The sequence below is a fragment of the Natator depressus genome, chromosome 20 (genome assembly GCF_965152275.1).
Source record: "Natator depressus isolate rNatDep1 chromosome 20, rNatDep2.hap1, whole genome shotgun sequence".
In the NCBI taxonomy this organism is placed as follows: domain Eukaryota; kingdom Metazoa; phylum Chordata; order Testudines; family Cheloniidae; genus Natator; species Natator depressus.
This window is the reverse complement of record NC_134253.1, coordinates 18,656,967-18,682,670: the sequence shown is the minus strand read 5'-3', so window position 1 is coordinate 18,682,670 and position 25,704 is coordinate 18,656,967. Positions and strand designations below refer to the sequence as shown.

The window sequence follows — 25,704 nt, the reverse complement described above, 5'->3', positions numbered from 1 at the left end:
AGGTATGTGTTAGATTATGATTTCTTTAAATGGCTGAGAAGAGTTGTGCTGAATAGAATGACTATTCCTGTCTGTGTGTCTTTTTTGTAACTTTAGGTTTTGCCTAGAGGGATTCTCTTTGTTTTGAATCTAATTACCCTATAAGGTATCTACCATCCTGATTTTACAGAGGTGATTCCTTTACTTCTATTAAAAGTCTTCTTGTAAGAAAATTGAATGCTTTTTCATTGTTCTAAGATCCAAGGGTTTGGGTCTGTGGTCACCTATGCAAATTGGTGAGGATTTTTACCAAACCTTCCCCAGGAAGTGGGGTGCAAGGGTTGGGAGGATTTTGGGGGGAAAGATGTGTCCATACTACATTTTCCCAGTAAACCCAGTTAAAGTTTGGTGGTGGCAGTAGAAATCCAAGAGTAAAATAATTTTGTACCTTGGGGAAGTTTTAACCTAAGCTGGTAAAAGTAAGCTTATGAGGTTTTCATGCAGGTCCCCACATCTGTACCCTAGAGTTCAGAGTGGGGAAGGAACCTTGACACAGCCCATTCCCGGTACAGGAATCCCTTCTCCCACAGAAATCTCTCCCGGCAGTCCTCCCCCTGGAATCCTGCACCACTGTGGCCAGCAAGGGCCCTCAGTTTCTCTAAGGAGGGATCCTCCTGCAGCTCCATCTGGAATTCGGCTACTGGGTTTGAGGGTACAGCCCTGGTTCGCAGTGCCTCAGTTTCCCCACCTTGGGACAGAGGCTCTGGCCCAACACTGTCAAGCCCTACCCTCGGTGCTTCGGTATCTCCCCTCCGCCCACCCCCAGCATAGCCCTATCGACTGCGGCCCCCTGGATCTGTGGTGCCCCCTCTTGGTGGGCTTCAGTTGACCCCCCCTGCCGGGTTCTGCTCGGCTGCCATTTCCTCCATCTTCAGGCATTGAGCCACCTTGTGTCGTTTTTGGCCACAGTAATTACATTTCAGGTCCCTCAAGTCCCACGGGGGATTGGCCCACCCCGACCTTCAGGGGCACCCGTGAGTTGGGCTTCCTGGAGTCCCACCTTGGAGAGGTCTCTGTGTGACTCACCTTCTGAGTCATAGAATCATAGAATATCAGGGTTGGAAGGGACCTCAGGAGGTCATCTAGTCCAACCCCCTGCTCAAAGCAGGACCAATCCCCAACTAAATCATCCCAGCCAGGGCTTTGTCAAGCCTGACCTTAAAAATATCTAAGGAAGGAGAGTCCACCACCTCCCTAGGTAACGCATTCCAGTGCTTCACCACCCTCCTAGTGAAAACGTTTTTCCTAATATCCAACCTAAACCTCCCCCACTGCATCTTGAGACCATTACTCCTCGTTCTGTCATCTACCACCACTGAGAACAGTCTAGATCCATCCTCTTTGGAACACCCTTTCAGGTAGTTTGAAAGCAGCTATCAAATCCCCCCTCCTTCTTCTCTTCCGCAGACTAAACAATCCCAGTTCCCTCAGCCTCTCCTCATAAGTCATGTGTTCCAGTCCCTTAATCATTTTTGTTGCCCTCTGCTGGACTCTTTCCAATTTTTCCACATCCTTCTTGTAGTGTGGGGCCCAAAACTGGACACAGTACTCCAGATGAGGCCTCACCAATGTCGAGTAGAGGGGAACAACCACATCCCTCGATCTGCTGGCAATGCCCCTACTTATACATCCCAAAATGCCATTCGCCTCCTTGGCAACAAGGGCACACTGTTGACTCACATCCAGCTTCTCATCCACTGTCACCCATAGGTCCTTTTCTGCAGAACTGCTGCCGAGCCATTCGGTCCATAGTCTGTAGCGGTGCATGGGATTCTTCCCTCCGAAGTGCAGGACTCTGCACTTGTCCTTGTTGAACCTCATCAGATTTCTTTTGGCACAATCCTCCAACTTGTCTAGGTCCCTCTGTATCCTATCCCTACCCTCCAGCATATCTACCTCTCCTCCCAGTTTAGTGTCATCTGCAAACTTGCTGAGGGTGCAATCCACACCATCCTCCAGATTATTTATGAAGACATTGAACAAAACCGGCCCCAGGATCGACCCTTGGGGCACTCCACTTGATACCGGCTGCCACCTAGACATGGAGCCATTGATCACTACCCGTTGAGCCTGACAATCTAGCCAGTTTTCTATCCACCTTATAGTCCATTCATCCAGCCCATATTACTTTAACTTGCTGGCAAGAACACTGTGGGAGACCGTGTCAGAAGCTTTGCTAAAGTCAAGGAACAACACGTCCACCGCTTTCCCCTCATCCACAGAGCCAGTTATCTCGTCATAGAAGGCAATTAGATTAGTCAGGCATGACTTGCCCTTGGTGAATCCATGCTGACTGTTCCTGATCACTTTCCTCTTCTCTAAGTGCTTCAGAATTGATTCCTTGAGGACCTGCTCCATGATTTTTCCAGGGACTGAGGTGAGGCTGACTGGCCTGTAGTTCCCAGGATCCTCCTTCTTCCCTTTTTTAAAGATGGGCACTACATTAGCCTTTTTCCAGTCGTCCGGGACTTCCCCCGATCACCATGAGTTTTCAAAGAGAATGGCCAATGGCTCTGCAATCACATCCGCCAACTCCTTTAGCACTCTTGGATGCAGCGCATCCGGCCCCATGGACTTGTGCTCACCCAGCTTTTCTAAATAGTCCCGAACCACTTCTTTCTCCACAGAAGGCTGGTCACCTCCTCCCCATGCTGTGCTGCCCAGTGCCGTAGTCTGGGAGCTGACCTTGTTCGTGAAGACAGAGGCAAAAAAAGCATTGAGTACATTCGCTTTTTCCACATCCTCTGCCAGTAGGTTGCCTCCCTCATTCAGTAAGGGCCCCACACTTTCCTTTACTTTCTTCTTGTTGCTAACATACCTGAAGAAACCCTTCTTGTTACTCTTAACATCTCTTGCTAGCTGCAACTCCAGGTGTGATTTGGCCTTCCTGATTTCACTCCTGCATGCCCGAGCAATATTTTTATACTCTTCCCTGGTCATTTGTCCAGTCTTCCACTTCTTGTAAGCTTCTTTTTTGTGTTTTAAGATCAGCAAGGATTTCACTGTTAAGCCAAGCTGGTCGCCTGCCATATTTACTATTCTTTCTACACATCGGGATGGTTTGTCCCTGTAACCTCAATAAGGATTCTTTTAAAATACAGCCAGCTCTCCTGGACTCCTTTCCCCCTCATGTTATTCTCCCAGGGGATCCTGCCCATCAGTTCCCTGAGGGAGTCAAAGTCTGCTTTTCTAAAGTCCAGGGTCCGTATTCTGCTGCTTTCCTTTCTTCCCTGTGTCAGGATCCTGAACTCAACCATCTCATGGTCACTGCCTCCCAGGTTCCCATCCACTTTACCTTCCCCTACTAATTCTTCCCGGTTTGTGAGCAGCAGGTCAAAAAGAGCTCTGCCCTTAGTTGGTTCCTCCAGCACTTGCACCAGGAAATTGTCCCCTACATTTTCCAAAAACTTCCTGGATTGTCTGTGCACCGCTGTATTGCTCTCCCAGCAGATATGGGAGACTTCAGTCACCCTGATGAGAACCAGGGCCTGCGATCTAGTAACTTCTGTGAGTTTCTGGAAGAAAGCCTCGTCCACCTCATCCCCCTGGTCCGGTGGTCTATAGCAGACTCCCACCACGACATCACCCTTGTTGCTCACGCTTCTAAACTTAATCCAGAAACACTCAGGTTTTTCTGCAGTTTCAATCTTGAGCTCTGAGCAGTCATACTGCTCCCTTACATACAGTGCAACTCTCCCACCTTTTCTGCCCTGCCTGTCCTTCCTGAACAGTTTATATCCATCCATGACAGTACTCCAGTCATGTGAGTTATCCCACCAAGTCTCTGTTATTCCAATCACATCATAATTCCTGATGTGGAACTCCCTCCTGCCCCCTATCTGCTGTTCACAAACTCATCCAGTAGTGCCCCTGCACTGCGCAGATCTTTAGGCTTCCAGTCCACTAACCACATCCTAAGGTCTGGAGGGCAGATGTCATACAGCTGCCCCAACCCCACCAGGTTACACACCTCCTCTGTGGTAGTGGCCCCTGTGCCCTTCCCACACCTACAGGGATATTCCCCCAGCAGATTGGCGACCTCCTTGTAAGTGACACCTGGGGTCTTGCGTACACCCCAGAATCTTTTCCTGGACGCCTTGGGGGTCAGTTCATATATCAGCAGCAAAGCCTCTTTGAACAGGTCATAGTCCCCCATCTCAATACCATCCATTTGGCTGAATGGCTCTATGGCCTTGGGACCCAGTAGGGGGGTCAGACAGTGTCATAACCATACAGCTAAGGGTAGCCTAGAATTCCTCCTTACCTATTGTTGGCCCATTCCCAGCTTCTGGCAAACAGAGGCTAGGTACACTTCAGAGCTTGGGTTTGCATCCCTGCTCATCCTGACTAATTCATGAACTTATCTAGTTCTTTTTTAAACCCTGTTATAGTCTTGGCCTTCACAACTTCCTCTGGCAAGGAGTTCCACAGGTTGACTGTGCATTGTGTGAAGAAATACTTCCTTTTGTTTGTTTTAAGCCTGTTGCCTATTAATTTCATTTGGTGACCTCTGGTTCTTGTGTTATGAGAAGCAGAAATAGCACTTCCTTATTTAGTTTCTCCACACCAGTCATGATTTTATAGACCTCAATCATATCCCCCCTTAGTCGTTTCTTTTCCAAGCTGAAAAGTCCTAGTCTTCTCTCTCCTTATAAGGAAGCTGTTCCATACCCCTAATCATTTTTGTTGCCCCTTTCTGTATCTTTTCCATTTTCAATATATCTTTTTGAGATGGGGCGACCACATCTGCACACAGTATTCAAGATATGGATGTAGTGTGGATTTATATAGCGGCAATATGATATTAATTCTGTTAATGTTGCATTTGTTTAATCACTATACAGTGCCTAGCACAACAGATCTTTGTCCATGACTAGGGCTCCTGGGCACTATGCTAATACAAATAAATAATAACAATGATGATGCAGAATAGACCTGAGCTCTCCCTCCTGTAGCTGGGCTGGCTCTGCTGAGTTAAAACGAGCAAAATGCAACAAATCCTCCCCCTTCTCATTTTTGTCACTACCGTCACAGCTCAGATTCCAACACCCCCCCCCCCCCCCAGGCCAGCTAAGGAGATGCCATTTTTAGCCAGTCACGTTTCAGAGCAAAAGCACATCATGGTACTGAAGTGACAACTTCCAGAGGCCCCAGCATGGGCCGGGCAGCTTAGTCTAAGCAGGGCAGCCCATACCCATGAGCAGACACCCCTCCCTACTTGCCCACACTCCCAGCATACATAGGGTTGCCAGGTGTCTGGTTTTTGACTGGAACGCCCAGTTGGAAAGGGACCCTGAAAAGGGTCCCGTTAAAAGTCCGGTCGGCGGTGCTGCAGGGCTAAGGCAGGCTGGTCCCAACCTGTCCTGGCACTGCGTTGCGCCCCAGAAGCGGCCAGCAGGTCCAGCTCCTAGGCGCGGGAGCCATGGGGCTCTGTGTGCTGCCCCCACCCTGAGCACCAGCTCCACATTCCCATTGGTTGGGAACTGCAGCCAATGGGAGCGGGTGGCGGGGGGGGGTGTCAGTGCTTGTGGGTGAGAGCAGCGCACCGAGCCTCCTGGCCCCCAGCCTAGGAGCTGGACCTGCTGCTGGCCACTTCCAAGTCAAGCGCAGAGCCAGGACAGGCAGGGAGCCTGCCTTAGCCCCGCTGACTGAGGTAAGCATGTGCCCCAACCCCCTGCTCCAGCCCTGAGCCACTCCCCCAAACCCAGAGCTCCGTCCTGCACCCCCAGCCCCACCCCAGAGCCTGCACCGCCAGCTGGAGTCTATACCCAATCCTGCACCCCAACCCCCTGCCTCAACCCACAGCCCCCTCCCGTACTCTGAATTCCTCAGCCCCAGCCTGGAGCCCCTCCTGCACCCCAAACCCCTCATCCCCGGCCACACCCCAGAGACTTCAGCCCCAGCCCTCACTCTCTCCCACACCCCAACTCCTTGCCTGAACCCACAGCCTCCTCCCACACTCTGAATCCCTCGGCCTCACCCCCCAGCCCGGAGCCCCCTCCTACAGCCCAAACCCCTCATCCCTAGCCCCACCCCAGAGCCCGCACTCCAGCTGGAACCCTCACCTCCTCCTGCACTCCAGCTCCCTGCCCCAGCCCAGAGCTCCCTCCTGCCTGAACCCCTCATTTCTGGCCCCACCCCAGAGTCTGCACCCCCAGTTAGAGCCCTCACCCCTCCCATACTCCAATCCCCTGCCCCAGCCCAGCGAAAGTGATTGAGGGCAGGGGAGAGCGAGCCACCGAGGGAGGGGGAATGTAGCGAGAGGGGGGCAGGGGCAGGCGCAGGGGCAGGGTGTTTGGTTTTGTGCAATTAGAAAGTTGGTAACCCTAAGCATAAACAGCTCCCAGACCCTCAAGCTGCACTCCCAGAGTGCACTGCTCCCCTCTCAGCTGATGTCCCAGCATACACTGCTCCACCCCTGACCCACATTCCCAGCATGCACTGCTCCTGCCCCTCCGCTGCTGCCCCAGCCTGCACCGCTCCACCTCGGACCCACGTTCCCAGCACGCACTGCTCCTGCCCCAGCCTGCACCGCTCCACCTCTGACCCACGTTCCCAGCATGCACTGCTCCTGCCCCAGCCTGCACCACTCCACCTCTGACCCACGTTCCCAGCATGCACTGCTCTACCATCCAGGCTGCGCTCCATCCCCTGCCACCACTGCTGTCCCAGCCTGCACCATGGCCCCTTAGCCACACTCCCCCGTTCGCCCCGCCCTCCCAACACGGCCTGCTCCAATCCAAGCCCGACCCTGGGGGGCGCCAGCTAACCCCTGCGCCGAGTGCCCAGGCCCCTCCCGCCCCGCCCCTTCCGCGGGCGGGCTGACTTGAGCAGCCTCGCTGGGGTGCCCGAGGGGAGGGGGGGTTGGAGCCTCGCTGTGGTCTCACAGTGCAGGACGCGGGAGCTTCGCGGTGCCTGCTCTGGAGCTCCAGGAGCCGCCTTCGCACTGAGACCACGCGCCTCCGGTTCGGCGCAAAGTCTGCTGGGTAACGCCTCCTGCCGGGTTCCCCTCCCCTCCCCCGGGCCGGTAACCTATTCCCTCTTCCCTCCCCCCGGCCGGGTAGCCCTTCCCCCTCCCCTCCTTGTCCCTCCCCCTCCCCCTGGCCGGGTAGCCCTTCCCCCTCCCTCCCCCTTCCCCTTTCCCCGGCTGGGCCGGCGGGGTAGCAAACATATTTTCTGATGGGCAACCAAATCTGAGATTCAGGTTGTCTCTAGACTGTGCAGTCCTTTAAATTCTGTCTTATTTAGACTTATAATCTTGGGGGGAAGGATTTTTTTTTTTTTAGAGGACTGATGCATTCAAATTGTGTGAATTGCAGTGAAGACAGGAGAGAATCTAACTCTTTGTGTTGTCTGTTTGTTTGTTTTAACTAAAACATCAGGAACCAAGTTCTTCATACAGATCATGAGCCACAAGGTAGGTGTAAAAGTGTTGACATCTCAGGCAGGTGGAGGGGCTCAACTGTGTTTTACTTTGTTTGTATGAAAAAAGATAACTGAGCTCCCCAAATACATGGCTTAATTTTTCTTGGGAACTGGTTCTTTGAATCCTCTTAAATGTATTGGGAAAAGAGGATGTTTCAGACAAAGATCTGTGGTTTTTAGCATCTTGAAGGAAACCTTTTCTCTGTGGAGCACAAGAATACGTGGTTCCCGGTACCCTACATTATACGTGGGCCCCCAAGAATAAGCTTGTATCCTATGCCTGCACAGCGTAGCTGTAAAGTCTACCACTTGCTGTAGTGCAGTTGATCTTTGACACTTAATAGCTGTGATGGATAAATTGAAATGACTTTAAAGTTATTTCCAGTGCCTGGAAGTTGAAGCTAGAAAAATGCAGAATGGAAATAAGGTTTATTTTTAACAGTGAGGATAATTAACCATTGGAAAAATTACCAACTGTTGTAGATTCTCCATCAAATTTTCGAAAGACATCCAATTTTGATTTCAAAAAGATCTGCTCTAGGTCAAATGGGAATTAATTCCTGGCAGTCCTATGCCTTGTGTTCTACAGAAGGTCAGCCTAGATCAGTAGTTTTCAACTTTTTTTCATTTGAGGACTCCTAAAAAATTTTGAATGGAGGAGCAGGACCCCTTTGGAAATCCTAGACATAATCTGTGAACCCCCAGGGGTCTGCCAGTGGCAGGTTAAAAACCACTCCTAGATTATCATAATTCTCTTCTGGCCTTAGAAATCTGTGAATCTCCTCATTTTTCATCTGTAGGGTTGATATTTTTAGGAGGAGAGTGACACTCAGAGACTGGCTCAAAGCGTCCTCCAACAAAGCTTCAGTTCTTTCAGCATCAGTCAAATGGATTTAGAAGGCAACTATGGTAAGTGTTTCTTTGCTGGCTTCTAATATTCATGCAGGGAACTGGACTAGATGACCTCTCGAGGTCCCTTCCAGTCCTGCAATTCTCTGTTTCTATTCATGGTTCCTGCAAAAATACAGTGAGAGATCGCTTCGATCTTTGAAAGTATCTTAAACTTGGTTAAAGGAGGGAGTGGAGTAACTTTCCGCTATAGGCATTAAGTTTGGTGAATATATGCTTCTGTGTATTAGAGCAGCAGTTCACAACTTCTTTCATTCTGGGACCCAAAACCAGGTGGAGTGGTGGTCTTGCAATTCAAAACCACACAAACTATAGAGGCAATAAAGGATGATGTGGGTCAATATCACAGCAAGAAACAATACCTAGGTTTTGCAAGGTGGGTGTGAGACTGGCTGGGTAATATGTAGTTGTTGGGTCGGGGACTGGGTGTTCTGAGACAAATGCTTCTAGGCAGTGTATTGGGTGCAGATACTCTACATCATGCCCCAACCTTTGTGAGCCAGGAAGGCTGGAGTGGGGGCGTAACTCAGCTGTGTGTGGTTCGTTTTATTAATTTAGTGTATGCAATCCGGCCAAGCCGTGGCGTTCTTATCAGTGATGTTCAAGGCATGAAGACCTCCAGGAAGTTGCCATTTTGCAGTCCTCCACAGTGTGCATCATGGTTTGTGAGTTCCCACATTGACCTAGAGGACTATGTCCCCCAGCTGCAGCATGTCTGTGGTGTGGAGAAATGGATGATCCAACTAGCAGATCAAATTTGCTGTGTGGGGTACAAACTGGTTATAAAGCTACAGTCATGTCTTGTGCAGCCAGGGCCTAAATCAATTTCCTGGGGATCATCCCAGTGAAGTGACGGTTCTTATTAAGGCCCTGTCCTTGCCATAATTCATAATAGACTTTATTCCCAGTGGCTGGCTCCAAAATGCGTTTTGCTCCAGACGCAACATGGTTAATATCCTGTTAAGCAATTGAAAAATGTAATCGTGCACTTAAAAATAATAGAATACCATTTAAACATTTGTGGATGTTTTCTACATTTTCAAATATATTTATTTCAATTACAACACAGAATACAGAGTGTACAGTGCTCACTTATATTTATTTTTCATTACAAATATTTATACTGTACAAAAAAACAAAAGAAATAGTGTTTTTCACTTGACCTAATACAAGTAATATAGTGCAATCTCTTTATCATGAAAGTTGAACTCGCAAATGTAGAATTATGTACAAAAAAATTGTTTTGTTTGAGAATGCAATGTAAAACTTTAGAGCCTACAAGTACACTCAGTCTTGCTTCTTGTTCAGCCAATTGCTAAGACAAACAAGTTTGTTTACATTTGCAGGAGAAAATGTGACCATGCTGATGATGAGTTCTGCTCAATAACGATCCAAAGCAGTGTGGCCCACACATGTTCACTTTCATCATCTGAGTTAGATGCCACCAGCAGAAGGCTGATTTTCTCTTTTGGTGGTTTAGATCTGTAGTTTCCACATTGGAGTATTGCTCTTTTAAGACTTCTGAAAGCATGCTCCACACCTCGTCCCTCTCAGATTTTGGAAGGCACTTCAGATTCTTAAACCTTGGGTCGAGTATTGTAGCTATCTTTTAGAAATCTCAGATTGGTACCTTCTTTGTGTTTGGTCATATCTGCAGTGAAAGTGTTCTTAAAATGAACATCATTTGCTGGGTATTCATCTGCGACTGCTATAACAGAAAATCTGTGGCAGCATGTGGGTGAAACAGTGCAGGGGGCGCACCGCTCTCCCCCAAGGAATTCAGTCACACGTTATTTAACCCATTATTTTTTTAACAAGTGTCATCCGCATGGAAGCATGTCCTCTGGAACAGTGGCCGAGGCATGAAGGGGCATACGAATGTTCAGCACCTCTGGCATGTAAACACCTTGCAATGCCGGCTACAAAAGTGCCATACAAACACCTGTTCTCACTTTCAGGTGACATTGTGAATAAGAAGTGGGCAGCATATCTCCCATAAATGTCAACAGACTTGTTTCTCTCAGTGACTTACTGACTGAACAAGAGGTAGGAGTGAGGAGACTTGTAAGGTCTAAAGTTTTACATTGGGTTTGTTTTTGGGTGCAGTTATGTAACAGAAAAATCTATATTTGTAAGTTGCACTTTCACGATAAAGAGATTGCACGTCAGTACTTGTATGAGGTGAATTGAAAAATGTGATTTCTTTTGTTTATCATTTTTACAGTGCAAATATTTGTAATAAATAGAATAGAGTGAGCACTGTACATTTTGTATTCTGTGTTGTAATGGAAATCAATATATTTGAAAATGTAGAATACACCCAAAAATGTTTAATACACACACACACAATAGAATACCAATTGAAATGTAACTGTGCGATTCATTTTTTTCTTTTAAATTTTTTTTTGAGTTAATCGCGTGAGTTAACTGTGATTAATCGACAGCCCTAATTAGTACCATGGTCAGGTAAGGGTGCTGCCCTCTCCAGAGGCCTAGCCAGGTATATGGTGTTGGTTTGATGCATTGGGGACTTTTTTCCCCCCATAGTAGTAGTTCATGGGTGCATGGGCTTGGTGCTCTGGAACCATTGAATGAAGTTCAGGGCTTGTCTACGCTTCCGCTTAAGTTGATGTAACTTGTGTCGGTCACGGATATGAAAAAGCCACCCCCCTGAGCTGTCCGCACCAGCACTAAGTCAGTGGGACACATTCTCATTCTGTCATAGCTTCCACCTTTCACTGAGGTGGAGTAATTATGCTGACAGGAAAGCGCTCTCTGGTCTTCATAGTGCGTTTACACTACTGCCCTACATTAGCGCAGCTGCAGTGAGTCTGGTGAAGACTAGCCCCCAGACCAGGACCCTCTTCCAGTGTGACTACCCCTTGGGGCACACTCTCACTAGGACAAGCCTCCTGGGCTTCAGCTCCTCCTTGGTCTGACCTCGGAGCATTCAGCATCCCTGTTGCATGCCATAAGCTCCCTGCAGTGAGCCACCTGAATAGGACACCTGGGGAAACCTTACACGCCCTCCAAAGGGGCCATGCACCCCCGACTTCAGCAGTCAGGAGTGACTCTCAGCCAGCGGTGTAAAACAGAAGGGTTTATTAGTCGTCTGGAACACAGCATAGAGCAGAATCTTGTTAGCACAGAAAGCAGGAAGTTACAGCAAAGTTCATCTTGAGGAGCCCCAGAGCCATGGGTCTCTCCTCCTGAGTCCCAAACCAGGAGTCTGACCAGCCTCCAGCAGTCCACCTACAGTCACACCCAGTTGCCCCTCCTCCATCTTGTATGCTGTTCCCCAGGCAAACCGGTCACCTGGCCTCCACCTCCCTTTGTTCTCCAATTCCTCCAACTGGCTCGTGCAGAGGATGGGGGCCCAGGAATCAGTTGCCAGGATACAACTATTGTCTGGGCCCAGGGAGCTAGACGGCACTTGCACCTTCCCTCTCGGGGTATCTGCAAAGGTCCCACACCCTTATCCCCCCACCTAGATACTTGTGCAACGCATAGGGAAAACTGAGGCGCGCACAGTATTCATACAAACACTAGGACACTTTCCACTTCGTCACAAGTAGCCATTTGTCCTAAGTACCTGTGTCAGTCTTTCTCAATGGCCTGTCCCTCAGATCTCCCTGACACTGTTTAGAAAGGCTGCAAGCTTTGGATTCACCAAGGGCAAGTGATGCCTGACCAACCTGATTGCCTTCCGTGATGAGATAACTGGCTCTGTGGATATGGGGAAAGCAGTGCATGTGATATATCTTGACTTTAGCAAAACTTTTGATACGGTCTCCCACAATATTGTTGCCAGCAAGTTAAAGTAGTGTGGATTGGATGAATGGACTGTAAGGTGGATAGAAAGCTGGCTAGATTTTTGGGCTCAACGGGTAGTGATCAATGGCTCCATGTCTAGTTGGCAGTTGGTATCAAGCGGAGTGCCCCAGGGGTCAGTCCTGGGGCTGGTTTTGTTCAACATCTTTATTAATGATCTGGATGATGGGATTAATTGCATCCTCAGCAAGTTTGCAGATGACACTAAACTGGGAGGAGAAGTAGATACATTGGAGGGTAGGGAAGGGTCCAGAGTGACCTAGACAAATTGGAGGATTGGGCCAAGAGAAATCTGATAAGGTTCAACAAGGACAAGTGCAGAACTCTGCACTTGGGAAGGAAGGAAGGAAATCCCATGCACTGCTACAGTGTAGAAAAGGACCTGAGGATTAGAGTGGATGAGAAGCTGGATATGAGTCAGCAGTGTGCCCTTGTTGTCAAGAAGGCCAATGGTATATTGGGCTGTATTAGTAGGAGCATTGCCAGCAGATCAAGGGAAGTGGTTATTCCCCTCCATTTGGCACTGGTGAGGCCACACCTGGAGCGTTGCGTCCAGTTTTGGTCTCCCCACTACAGAAGGGATGTGGACAAATTGGAGGGAGTCCAGCGGAGGGCAACGAAAATTGTTAAGGAGCTGGGGCACATGACTTACAAGGAGAGGCTGAGGGAACTGGGGTTATTTAGTCTGCAGAAGTGAAGAGTGAGGGGGAATTTGATAGCAGTCTTTAACTACCTGAAGGGGGGTTCCAAAGAGGATAGAGCAAGGCTGTTTTCAGTGGTGGCAGATGACAGAACAAGAAGCAATGGTCTCAAGTTGCAGTGGGGGAGGTCTAGGTTGGATATTAGGAAACACTATTTCACTAGAAGGGTGGTGAAGCACTGGAATGGGTTACCTATGGAGATGGTGGAAACTCCATCCTTAGAGGTTTTCAAGGCCCAGCTTGAGAAACCCTTGGCTTGGATGATTTAGTTTGTGTTGGTCTTGCTTTGAGCAGGGGGTTGGACTAGATGACCTCCTGAGGTCCCTTCCAACCCTGATATTCTATGATTCTAAGCTGGTCCCTGGTATCAAAAAGGTTGAAAAACACTGATCTTTGTAATCAATCTGGCCCGTCCCCCTTACTTCCAGCTATCTAGAAAACCTCCCACAGTCCGTTGGCCCATGTTCCTTTCTGTGCATGCCCTCTGTACTCTGATACAAACGTGGATAAATAGCATGGAAGGTGTGAGGGGAGACACATTTGTGATGGCAAGAAAGCTGCTGCATGGACACAAACTGAATCCTGAAGAAGAGGTCTATGTATGCTTGAAAGCTTGTGTGTCTCACTATCAGAAGTTGGTCCTCCCCTACCTTGTCCCTTCTGTGTAACTGTTAAGTGATTAAGGTGATTCATGCCTGTCTCTGGGTCATAGTATGGACTAGGAGGGAACATTTTCAAAAAGTGCCTGTGACTTAGGCCCTCACTATGTTCAGTGATTGTTGGGCTCTTAAGCACCTGCCAACCTCTGCACTTTACAGGGCCAAGTGCACTGTAGTGCAAATTGCATCCTTAACTCCAGACATGTTTGTTTCAGTTTGATTTTTTTTCTTAATCCAGCAGAGATGGCCTTGGAGTCTGAAGGTAAATGCAAAAGGATTTACTTCAGAATGCCGTGCTTCTGCCAATCCTTAGCATGTCACTACTGTACAACTAGCTAATTTGGTAGCTTCAAGGGTTTTTATAGTAATGTTTATTTCCAGCTCACTGTTCTGCATAAGTATAGTCATTAATATGTACTGGCCACTCTGCACTACTGATTGCGCTTTCCTCATTTTTAATTGAATATTCCACTCACCCAAAATCCGAAGTGAATTTGGTTGGGTACACACAATGAGTGCCAACTTAGCAGTTTAGCATTTTTGTCTCGGCTATTAAAAATTGATGGCTTAACCCCGTTAGAGGGCAGCTCCAGTACCTAGTACGCTTCCACTCTTGTTAATTGTGTTGATGATGAACTTAGATCTTGTTTTACAGAATGTTTTCTTTTGTCTTTTTATTCCTTCTCTTCCAGTTGATGCTTTGGATCCAGAGAGGTTAATACAATGTCCCTACGATAATGATCATCAAATCAGGGCCTGTCGGTTTCCCTATCATCTTATAAAGTGCAGGAAGGTAGGATGGGATGTTAAGGTCTCTAATGCACTTGGGAAATCATATTTTTGCAAATGCTAATGCATGGTGAGCTCAGTATGCTGTGCTGCCTTTTGCTAGAAGGATGCATTCACTTGCTATTAGGCTGGAAGAAGCCGTCTTTATTTCATATTTATATCGCTCCTCCATTTACCACTTCGTAAAAGCATCCAGTTCATATTTAGTAATGCCCTTCGGATCAGTGCATTTACCCTGAAGAAAGGCGAAACAGGTTCTTCAGAATACCTAGCTCAGTGATGGGATCCTATTCTCTTCCAACAGTTCACTCATGGGACCAGGCTATTTACTTCCCACTCAGGCCATGGAGCAAATGCAGCCAGTGTTATATGGATGCCTTCTGGCTGGCCAAAGCAGAAGTGATCTGATGTTGCAGTTAATTCTTTACTTTGCAATCAGAGCAGGAGAGCTGCTAAGCCATCTTTTGTTATACTGCTAATAACTCCAGTCAGTGTACATCTGTCTGAAACTCCCGCTTCGCAGTCTTCTATCCTGGGCGAGAATGCTGTATATTTAAGAGGAGAATCTGCTCCTTTCTTTTGTCCTCTCAGTCTAGTATCTTATTTTAAGCTCTCCAGTGCTAGTGTATATTAGTTGTACTGGTATAAGCGCACTTATACCGGTATAACTGCATCCACGTGTAAAGATGATGTACTGGTCTGATTGTATTGGTGAGGAATCACGCCCCTAGCCAACATAGCTCTAGTAATATAAAAGCCATGCAGAGCAAGCCTGAGCAGTGGGTTCTTCCTCTTTGTATTCTTGCTCTTTTCTAAGGGTAAAGGCTCTTCATTCAGTGGGGGCCAGTAGTGCTCTTCTATGTCCACACTAGTTTACCTATACTGGCAAAATGCTCCCAATATAGATGTGGCCTCAGCTGGAACATTGAGTAACTTCCCTCCTGTTTCAGAAGGGTTAAATTAACTGCGAAGACTTAAGCTCTAGCGCAGGCAGAGACTTATCATAGAATATCGGGGTTGGAAGGGACCTCAGGAGGTCATCTAGTCCAACCCCCTGCTCAAAGCAGGACCAATCCCCAACTAAATCATCCCAGCCAGGGCTTTGTCAAGCCTGACCTTAAAAACTTCTAAGGAAGGAGATTCCACCACCTCCCTAGGTAACCCATACCAGTGCTTCACAACCCTCCTAGTGAAAAAGTTTTTCCTAATATCCAACCTAAACCTCCCCCACTGCGACTTGAGACCATTACTCCTCGTTCTGTCATCTACCACCACTGAGAACAGTCTAGATCCATCCTCTTTGGAACCCCCTTTCAGGTATTGGAAAGCAGCTATCAAATCCCCCCCCCTCCTTCTTCTCTTCCGCAGACTAAACAATCCCTGTTCCCTCAGTTTCTCCTCATAAGTCATGTGTTCCAGTCCCCTAATCATTCTTGTTGCCCTCCGCAGGACGTTTTCCAATTTTTTCACATCCTTCTTGTAGAGTGGGGCCCAAAACTGGACACAGTACTCCAGATGAGGCCTCGCCAATGTCGAGTAGAGGGCAATGATCACGTCCCTAGCTCTGCTGGCAATGCCCCTACTTATACATCCCAAAATGCCATTGGCCTTCTTGGCAACAAGGGCACACTGTTGACTCATATCCAGCTTCTCGTCCACTGTCACCCCTAGGTCCTTTTCTGCAGAACTGTTGCCGAGCCATTCGGTCCATAGTCTGTAGCGGTGCATGGGATTCTTCGCTCCTAAGTGCAGGACTCTGCACTTGTCCCTGTTGAACCTCATCAGATTTCTTTTGGCACAATCCTGCAATTTGTCTGGGTCCCTCTGTATCCTATCCCTACCCTCCAGTGTATCTACCTCTCCTCCCAGTTTAGTGTCATCTGCAAACTTGCTGAGGGTGCAATCCACGCCATCCTCCAGATCATTAATGAAGATACTGAACAAAACCAGCCCCAGGACCGACCCTTGGGGCACTCCACTTGATACCGGCTGCCAGCTAGACATGGAGCCATTGATCGCTACCCGTTGAGCCCGACAATCTAACCAGCTTTCTATCCACCTTTATAGTTCATTCATCCAGTCCATACTTCTTTAACTTGCTGGCAAGAATACTGTGGGAGACCATGTCAAAAGCTTTGCTAAAGTCAAGGAATAACACGTCCACTGCTTTCCTTTCATCCACAGAACCAGTTTTCTCGTCATAGAAGGCCATTACATTAGTCAGGCATGACTTGCCCTGGGTGAATCCATGCTGACTGTTCCTGATCACTTTCCTCTCCTCTAAGTGCTTCGGAATTGATTCCTTGAGGACCTGCTCCATGATTTTTCCAGGGACTGAGGTGAGGCTGACTGGCCTGTAGTTCCCTGGATCCTCCTTCTTTCCTTTTTTAAAGATGGGCACTACATTAGCCTTTTTCCAGTCATCCGGAACCTCCCCCGATCACCATGAGTTTTCAAAGAGAATGGCCAGTGGCTCTGCAGTCGTATCCGCCAACTCCTTTAGGACTCTCGGATGCAGCACATCCAGCCCCATGGACTTGTGCTCGTCCAGCTTTTCTAAATAGTCCCGAACCACTTCTTTCTCCACAGAGGGCTGGTCACCTCCTCCGCACGCTGTGCTGCCCAGTGCAGTAGTCTGGGAGCTGACCTTGTTCGTGAAGACAGAGGCAAAAAAAGTACATTAGCTTTTTCCACATCCTCTGTCACTAGGTTGCCTCCATCATTCACACTTCCCGTGACTTTCTTCTTGTTCTCTAGTTTGTCGCTTACTTAATTTAAAAATAAAGTGGCTGAATTATTTAGGGTTTCAAAGCACTTACTCCCCAGGTCGGCTTCTTAGGGCAATTTCATCTGTGCATTGAACCATGCCAGTGCTGACACTGCAACAGTTTCACTGTGCTTGTTCTGGGGCTGATCTTCAGTCAGATAAATTCAGGGCGTAGTTTAAATGTAAAAATAAACAAACATAGGCTGTAGCATAAAGGATGCGTATGCTTTGCTGTTTTTCCACTGCTTTTGTGCTCAGGACCTGAACTAAGTTTGACTTTCCTTGTTTTAATTTTTTCAACCTATTTCAGGATGCAGATTGCACAAACCCTTCACTAGTGATTAGAAAACACAAGGGTTTGGGTGAATTCAGTGAGATAGCACATGCTTTTTCTGTTTCTCTAGAACCACCCTGAAATTGCAAAGCAGCTAGACACATGCCCCTTTAATGCCCGCCATCAGGTTCCCCGAGCTGAGATCAGCCATCATATATCAAGCTGTGATGACAAAAGCTGCATTGAGGAAGACATTGGTGAGAAAATAGTAGACTCCTTTGGCTCTGTAAACTCACTTTGGGAACTCTTGGGCTAACGGAGTTCTAACGTAACTTTTGCTGTTAATGTTAGATTGTTTTAATGCTCTATTATTCCATAAGCAACCCTTTACCTGTAGTGCTTCATGATCCTGAAGTAGCAGGAGTCCTTGAAGGCTTGAGTTTCATTCATTCTGTGTCCATGGAAATTCTCCTAAGCATCTGAGAGGCAACTGGCTTGCATTACATGTGTTATCTGCCAGAGATTTTAGCATTAAAATGGGAATTGTGCATTATGCCATAAACTGTGTGTGTTGAATGAGATCTAGTTGGGAATCTGGATGGCTTAGAGAGGAAAGATAGTGGCCATGAGAAAGGTGGGTCTCCAGTGCAGATCTGACCTGATAGTGACCAAAAATCTTTATAGCCTGTCTAGTGGCATATGTGAAATAAATTGGTCTCAGTCCAGTTCTTAATGGACAAGTGTCTAGATCATAACAATCCTCCCTTCTGTTACATCCTACTTGACTATCTTAGCAGAAAAGCCATGACTGAGCCAGGGAGGCTGAATAACTTTCCCAACAGGAGTTGGGTTCCTCCAGTTCAGAGTGGGGCAAGTTGGGGAGGGGACTATGGAGAAGCTTCCCTACCACTGCCCATGCTGTCTGCTCTGTGATGAGGAGTTCACTATCCAGGTCTGTCAGCCCAGCACCTAAATCACTTGGTTATGTGGGTCGTGTTCCAGTTCTTCCCCCCACTGATATCTATACGGCTATCACTACACTGGAAAACGTACCTATTCTCTGGCAAATGTAGAGTTGTACTGAAGATAGCAATGATGTGCATGTTAATGTAGACAGGGCTTAGAGCATGACAGTAGTGAAAAAACCCTGAGAAGATTTTTGTGACATGACAGTAGAAACACACCTGAACCCTCTCCCAATTCGTATGTTGGAGCAGCTGCACCATTGCTGAAAGATGTGTGCAGAATTGTTTAGCTTTAGAAAAGGCCTAAAACAGGCATTGGCAAATGGGGGCCACATCCACCCTGCCAGATCATTTGATTTGGCTTGCCAAACATTCGGTGTTGTAGCAAACCTTTCTGAGTTAGACAATATATAGCCTCTTAAGGTATGACCCACCAAAGGGTTCTCATGGATTTTGTATCCCTTTGCTACCTTCAAGATGCCCATCCCTGGCCTCAAGAGTTTTGCTCCTAAGACTAGGGGAGTACCTGATCAGCTTCCAGTGTATGCTGCTCCTCTCCAAGGCCTAGAGCTATTCTACAGCTAGGTCAAAAAATGATTAATGTACCTAAAATAGGATTTTATTTTATCCAAAAAGATTTTCTCACTAAGACTCTTCTTTGCTTTAAGTGAGTCACTCAAATAACTGCCAGGGAGAGAAGATGAACATTGTCAGCATGTGGCAGCCGCCCCCATGTGACGAAGATTGGGATAGAGGTAAGGAAGTAGGTTGAGGACACGGGCTGTCAGCGCCTGCTATTCCCTTCTTCTTGTCCCCAAAGAAGTCACATGGACTAGGAGAGAGAGGTCCCATAGATCCTTCTGCACAGATCATGTGTTGGGACACCCAATTATACTGTCCCTGAACAAATTAAGTTCTCCTGCTTCACAGGCTCTTCCACATGCCTTCTATTCTTTACAGAACTTCTGTTGTTTTCCATATAGTCTGTTGCACCATCTGTGCTTTGATGAAAATGGAAATTGATGATAACCTTTACACTTTATATTTCTCAGTTAAATGTCTGCTCTGCTGTCACTTATGCCAAGCCGTAGAAAATTCTCATTCCGTTTTGTAAACCTAGCAGCGTCTCTGTCGTATTTCTTATTTGATGTTGCTATGACGCTTGCAGAAGTTACTCGGTACTGAGCCACAGTGATGTCTGTTTCCTTTTGGCAGATCTACAGGAGCAATCAAATTCTACTTTCGTTTGGGGCACGTTCAGTAGTGACGTAAACAACAGGTAGCAAAAGGTGTATTTCTTGTGACAGTGCTTTCCATAAATGATGTGCTTTCAGACTACTTTGAACTCATGCTGCTGTGTTGTTGGGAAGATGCAATTTACTTTATGAATCCTATTTTTGGGGTGATGGTGGGGGCGTTCCCACTGGCATGACTCAACAGTCCTGTGCCCCTGGGTCAATGTTTCCTGTCTCCTTTTAGTGGCAGATCCATATGAGAGTATAAGAACATACTGTTGCTACCAGATAATGGTTACTCCTCTAGTTCTACTGTAGTACTCTTAGTGCTGATGGTCGTGGGTTCAATCCCCACTGGTTCTGTATTTGTGGGGGGGGGGGTATTAAACACTAAACTGTTACGCTGGGCTTGATAGAAATGCAGACTGATGTCAGCTGTTTAAGCCTAAAACTTCTGACAGCTAATCTAATCTCTCATGGCCTGAGTCAGAAATAATCATTTTGTTGTTTGTGTAATCACAATGTGGGATTGGAAAATGAAGCACAATGTGTCTGGTCATTATCTCTGTCTCACCCCTGAACACCCAAATCATTGTACTGTGCCTTACCTGTCTAATCAGAGGTCATCAACATATGAACTTCTACAGCCTGTAACAGTGACATAGAATTGTAGGGCTGAAGGGACCTCGAGGTCCTCTAGTCCAGTCCCATGCACTCATGGCAGGACTAAGTATTATCTAGACCAGTGGTTTTCAAACTGCGGGTCGTGACCCAGAACTGGGTTGCGGAATGAAGGGCACTGGGTCGCAGCGGCTCTCGTCAGCACTGCTGACTGTTAAAAGTCCCGTCGGTGGTGCTGCCCAGCTAAGGCAGGCTAGTCCCTAGCTGTTCCGACACTGCACTGTGCCCTGGAAGTGGCCAGCAGCAGGTCCAGCTCCTAGGTGGAGGGTGAGCCCCAGGGCTCCATGCGCTGCCCCCGCCCCGAGCACAGGCTCTGCACTCCCATTGGCCAGTTCCCGGCCAGTGGGAGCTGGGTGGGGCAATGCCTGTGGGCGAGAGCCATGCGGAGCTACTTGCACCCCTGCGCCTAGGAGCCAGACATGCTGCTGGCCGCTTCCGGGGTGCAGTGTTGTCCGCGGTGCCAGGAAAGGCAGGAAGTCTGCCTCTGCACCCCAGCTGCACCGCTGACCAGGAGCCTCCCGAGATAACACCACACCCCTGCCCCAGCTCTGAACCCCCCCAACCCAGAGCCCCCTCCTGCAGCCCCAGCCCAGAGCCCTGACCCCCTCCCACACTCTGAGCCCCTCATTCCTGGCCGCAGCCCACACCCCAGACTCCTCATCCCCAGCTCCTTTGGATCGCGGGCATCAACAATTTTTTTTCAACTGGGTCACCAGAAAAAAAGTTTGAAAACCACTGATCTAGACCATCCCTCACAACTGTCTGTCTAACTTGCTCTTAAAAATCTCCAGTGATGGAGATTCTGCAGCCTCCCTAAGCAATTTATTCCAGTGCTCAACCACTTGGACAAAAGGAAAAACTTCCTGTCAAACCTAAACCGCCCTTGCTGAAATTTAAGCCCATTGTTTCTTGTCCTATTCTCAGTGGTTAAAGAGAACAGTTTTTCTCCCTTTTCCTTGTAGCAACCTTTTCTCTACTTGAAAACCGTTATGTCCCTCCTCAGTCTTCTCTTCTCCAGGCTAAACAAACCCAATTTTTTTCAATCTTCCCCCATAGGTCATGTTTTCTAGACCTTTAATCAGTTTTGTTGCTCTTCTCTGAACTTCCTTCAATTTGTCCACATCTTTCCTGAAATGTGGCACCAATCATTGGACACAATACTCCAGATGACATTTAATCAGCATGGAGTAGAGCAGAAGAATTACTTCTCATGTCTTGCTTACAACACTTCTGCTAATGCATCTCAGAATGATGTTGACTCCTATTTAGCTTGTGATCCAGTATGACCCTCAGATCCTTTTCTTCAGTACTCCATCCTAGGCAGTCATTTCCCATTTTGTATGTGTGCAACTGATAGTGGAGTACTCTGAATTTGTTCTTATTGAATTTCATCCTGTGACGGGTTCCCCCAGGGGTGCCACCTGGGACTAGGGTTCCACTGACTCACCAGCCTGGGCTCCCTCTCAGCACTGTGCTGCTGTGACAGGCTATAGACTGCTCCTGGACCTACACTCCCAGCAGCATTCACACAGGCAGGGACACACCCAGCTGCAGTTTCATGCAGGCTTTGGACAGCCACTGCATGATCCAGCAATAGAGAGGCTACAGCCAAAATAACCCCCAGTCTGGGACCCCAGAGCTGTACCATCCCGCCCTGATCAAAACCCCAATCAGTATGAATTTATTACCCAGTTCGCCATTCCTTCAATGTGGAGAGGACAATGCATACTTGTGTTAACCAGGCTGAGATTTTTCCCCAGACGCTTTGGTCACAGGCATACCAGTTTAGATAAAGCAAAAAAGTTTAACTACAAAAGAGAGATTATAAATGATAGAAAACAGACCAAAGCAGATTACCTCGTAAATAAACAGAACTGCAAACTATAAGCCGAAAATACTAGAAAGATTGGATATGAATTAACAAATTCTCACCCTGGCTGATGATAGTCAGGCTTGCAGATTCTTAAGGGACAAGCTGCATTTGTTTTGCAGCTTGGGATCTCCTACCCTGTTCCAAGACTTTTTCTTTTAGAGCTTCTCTCTGTTGAGTTGTGGGGAAGTGAAGAACAACCAATGATGTCACTCCTTGCCTTATATAGCTTTTTCATATGGCAGGAGCTCTGTTTCAAACTTGGTTCCCAGACCAGTTTGTGGAAAAATTCAGGTACCCCAAATGGAGTCCAGAAGCATGGTCTGGTCACGTGCCCTTGCAGAGTCATAGCAGCCATAACTTACAGAGTGGCCTTCCACAGGAAGGCTAAGCTATTCCACAGTCCATTGTCTTTGTTGATGAGCCATTAGCACTGTTTGGCTTCTTCACTGTTGTACCTGAAAGGCTGGCTGTGGGTGTTTTCCAGAGTAAGCCCCTTTGAAATACAGATACCTAGTCAATATTCATAACTTCAAATACAAAAATGATACATGCATACAAATAGGATAATCATATTCAGCAAATCATAATTTTTCCAATGACACCTTACATGACCGATCTTGTACAAAACATCATAATTATGCCATAATCAATGATCCTAATAATAACACTATGATGAATACGGAGTGTTACACATCCTATTTACTTCAGACCATTTCTCCAGTTTGTCCAGATCATTTTGAATTTTAATCCTATCCCCCAAAGTACTTGTAACCCCTTGCAGCTTGGTATTGTCTGCAAACTTTATAAATGTGCTCTCTATGCCATTATCTAAATTGCTGATGAAGATACTGAACAGAAGCGGACCCAGAACTGATCCCTGTGGGACCCCACTCAATATGCCCTTCCAGCTTGACTGTGAGCCACCTACTCTCTGGGAACGATATTCCAACCAGTTATTCACCCACCTTGTAGGAGCTCCATCTAGGTTGTATTTCCCTAGTTTGTTTATGAGGAGGTCATGCGAGACCATATCAAAAGCCTTATTAAACTTAAGATACACCACATCTACCATTACCCTCCCCCATCCACAAGGCTTGTTACACTGTCAAAGAAAGCTATTAGGTTGGTTTTGCCACGATTTGTTCTTGGCAAATCCATGCTGACTGTTCCTTATCGCCTTATTATTTTCTAGGATTCGGCAATTTGATTGCTTAATTATTTGCTCCATTATCTTCTCGGGTACTGATGTTAAGCTGACTGGTCTGTAATTCCCCAAGTTGTCCTTATTCCCCTTTTTATAGATTTGGCGCTATATTTGCCCCTTTTCCAGTCCTCTGGAATCTCCTGTCTTCCATGACTTTTCAAAGATAATTGCTTATGGCTCAGATATCTCCTCAGACAGCACCTTGAATATTTTAGGATGTATTTCATCAGGCCCTGCTGACTTGAAGACATCTAACTTGTCTAAGTAATTTTTAACTTGTTCTTTCCCTATTTTAGCCTCTGATCCTATCTCATTTTCACTGGCATTCACTGTTAGACGTCTGCATGAAGTCTGCATGTATAGAGATGACTAGGGCATGTGTGCTGAGATGCCATTTACAGTTGAGGGCAGTGCAATACTGATGATCAAGCTTTAACTCTGGTTTTTCTTGCTGTCTTTGGCTTATTTCTTTCTTGTCTGGATGACTGATTCTGGGGATTTTAGTCAAAGTAGATGGCATCAACATGTTGCACACTTTTCTCTAGCCTTTGCGAGGAGAAGTAACTGTTCTGATTGCATGAAGGTTTGTTTAAATTAACATACTCTGTTGTCTTCAGTTTTAGAAAAATACTTGAATATTTATAGTAAAAGGTACTTGGCTAAAAGAAGTACACATGTGTAGGATAATTCGTATTTGATCTCTTTCAGCCCTGGGTCCAGCGTAATAATGGAACAAAAGAATAACCTAACGTCAGGCATGAGAGCACCCAAGTCCTTGCCATATAGCCTATCCTGGAAAAGCAGTAAGTACAATGGCTGGTGGTCTCCTCATGCTGTAAGCTGGGACCTACATGTTAGCTCAAAGTGGAACGGGATAACTTTTCTCTGTATTTTTATTCCGTGTGTCAGCATTCTCCTCCATAAACTGAAATGCTTTTATTACCACCATCAGCAAGTGGAGATGGAGAGCTCTGTAACACAGTCCTCCCTAGAAGCAGCTGCATTTCTGTAGTGGATGGAGTGTCTTCTGTATCCAGGTTTTATTTTGCTGTAGGTGGCATTGTGTCAAAGGTTGTCAGGCTCCATGTATTGCCCCCATTACTGTAGCATCTGACATTTAAATTGTTCACCGCTCTTGGTTGAACAAAAGTCGAGGCTTACAAACAGGGCTGAGTTTGGCACAGTGGAGCTCAGCACAGTTGTAGCTCTTCGGGTTCAGCTGCTACTGAAGTCAGTGGACGCTGTACACGTGTGCAGCAGCTGTAGCATTTGGTTGGTTTTGCAAAACTTGATTGAAATCTCAGAGCTAGGGTGTGTCTATCCAGGAAAACCTACCAGTGTTACTTCCAAGGGGATGTAATCTAAACGAAAAAGGCCATTGTTTGGAATAAGTGTTCACGTAGGAAGTCACCCACTTAGTGGTGTAGTAATGTGTATTCCTTAGGGAATTCTGCACTAAAAAATTAAACATTCTGCACACAATCTTTTAAAATTCTGTATATTTTATTTGTCAAAATAATAATATAATCACACCAGTTTCAATTATTTTGGTATCTTCTTTCAAACTACCTGTCAGCCAGTATGTCTGTAACAATACAGACAGCAAAAAAGATTCCCCCAGGAGTAGAGAGTCAAAGAAACTCCTACAGCAACCCAGTTCCTGTTTCTCTGTTATGCTTTTGTTGGGCACCTCTCTGAGTGTGTCACACACATCAGCTGGGCCCATCTTTGGGAGAAATCTCTGTCCCTCCAGTCTTAGGCATCCACACCCCCTACCCTCCCAGAGTCCAGCTGTGGGGGACTAAGGGGGTGCCCCAGACACCTGCACCCCCTACCACCCAGAACCCAGGGATCCAGAGGGAGAAACAGCCTGATGCTGGGTCCCAGGCTTGTACAGAGTTTCCTGCATGCCACTTTCTTCCTTCAGGACATGCTGGGAACTGCACCTGCATGGAAAAGTCCAGCTCCCCCTCGCCCTGGCAGTGTCATGTATTTGCAAGCTGGAGAGCCAGGCTCTGCTAGGTCCCGCATCTGCTACTGACAGCCAGCAGCTTTGCAGCACTAATTCTGCTCTGGGGGGAGGGGGGAAATGAAATTATGTGCAAATTCTGCACTGTGTTGTGGCACAAAATTCCCCCTGGAGTAAATGTTGGTAATTTCCCCTATATACAAGCCTGGGTCTGTTCCCAATGGTGTCTATGGATGAGTCTATTGTAGTTGTTGGGGAGTGTGGGCTCAAGACTTGGCATTTTTCTCAGTCATCTGAGTCCATCCCTGATGAGCTGAAATGGCTGTTATCCCTCCCAAAGTCAGATCCTGAGCTTCAGCTCCATGCCTTACTCTGAATGCCCT

General features: G+C 47.1%; 1 pseudogene; it reads left to right on the top strand.

Moving 5' to 3' along the window:
• Positions 1-8,276: 8,276 nt before the first annotated feature.
• LOC141975314 (gametocyte-specific factor 1-like) lies at positions 8,277-24,364 on the top strand (annotated as a pseudogene).
• Positions 24,365-25,704: the final 1,340 nt, after the last annotated feature.